Consider the following 835-nt stretch of genomic DNA (forward strand, 5'->3'; position numbering starts at 1 on the left):
TGGACGTTGACACAGCAATGAAAACAGCGTTATTTCACGCCCCGTCTGATCGTCGCACCGACCCTCCCTCTCTTTCACCCTCTCCCCTTTGCCTTCATTACGCGATCCTGTCACCTCGGGGGCGCTCTCTCAGTGGGCGTACGGCCTCGAGACGGCATGCGCGTGGCTGTCGCGGCCTCGCTGTCCCTTTTGGGGGCGTGCGTTGGACGCGTTCCGCTGCGTGTGTGTGCACGGGGGTCGGAGAGCAAGGGCGCGCGCGGTGTGATGCTCGGCGCCCTGTGCGCCTGATGCTCCGCCGCGTGACTATCCCGTTATGCATATCCTGTGTGCGCTCTAGCTCCATCGGGGCCCTGACGAGTCAGCAACAAACCATGCATTACACATTTTGCGCAGAGTGCCCCCTTCCCGTGAAAGCTCTTTTTTGTAGTGCGCTCGTCGCTAAACCAACAGACGCGGTGCACGAAACTGGAGAGCAAGAGATGTTCACGACTCCGCCTCGGTGTATATATATATATACGCACATGGCTGCAGCTTTGGGATTTCTGGAGACGGATCTGGATATGATGATTGACGTAACATCACAGACTTTGACGAGCCCGTGAGCAAGAAACACTGTCGCCCCAGTCTGACCGCGACCCCGACGCCTCCTCCCTCCCTGCCCTGGCGCATGTGCATGGCGATGTGATCGACAACCAGGCCGATGTAAAGCCGTCGCAGATGGACGTTGACACAGCAATGAAAACAGCGTTATTTCACGCCACGTCTGATCGTCGCACCGACCCTCCCTCTCTTTCACCCTCTCCCCTTTGCCTTCATTACGCGATCCTGTCACCTC

The 835-nt window shown here is 58.2% G+C and overlaps 4 non-coding genes across 4 annotated transcripts; all 4 read left to right on the forward strand.

The window, feature by feature from the left end:
* On the forward strand, positions 1–52 carry Tc00.1047053452275.10. Its single transcript, XR_008254570.1, has one exon. It is a non-coding gene; the product is annotated as a C/D small nucleolar RNA (snoRNA), TB11C2C2, 5' partial (small nucleolar RNA).
* Positions 53–412: 360 nt separating this feature from the next.
* On the forward strand, positions 413–480 carry Tc00.1047053452275.20. The gene has a single exon (XR_008254571.1). It is a non-coding gene; the product is annotated as an H/ACA snoRNA, TC11C4H1 (small nucleolar RNA).
* An 80-nt stretch (positions 481–560) lies between these two features.
* Positions 561–629, forward strand: Tc00.1047053452275.30. Its single transcript, XR_008254572.1, has one exon. It is a non-coding gene; the product is annotated as a C/D small nucleolar RNA (snoRNA), TB11C2C1 (small nucleolar RNA).
* A 49-nt stretch (positions 630–678) lies between these two features.
* On the forward strand, positions 679–770 carry Tc00.1047053452275.40. Its single transcript, XR_008254573.1, has one exon. It is a non-coding gene; the product is annotated as a C/D small nucleolar RNA (snoRNA), TB11C2C2 (small nucleolar RNA).
* The last annotated feature ends 65 nt before the right edge of the window (positions 771–835 follow it).

This window comes from Trypanosoma cruzi (assembly GCF_000209065.1).
Source record: "Trypanosoma cruzi strain CL Brener chromosome Unknown tcruzi_1047053452275, whole genome shotgun sequence".
NCBI classification, from domain to species: domain Eukaryota; phylum Euglenozoa; class Kinetoplastea; order Trypanosomatida; family Trypanosomatidae; genus Trypanosoma; species Trypanosoma cruzi.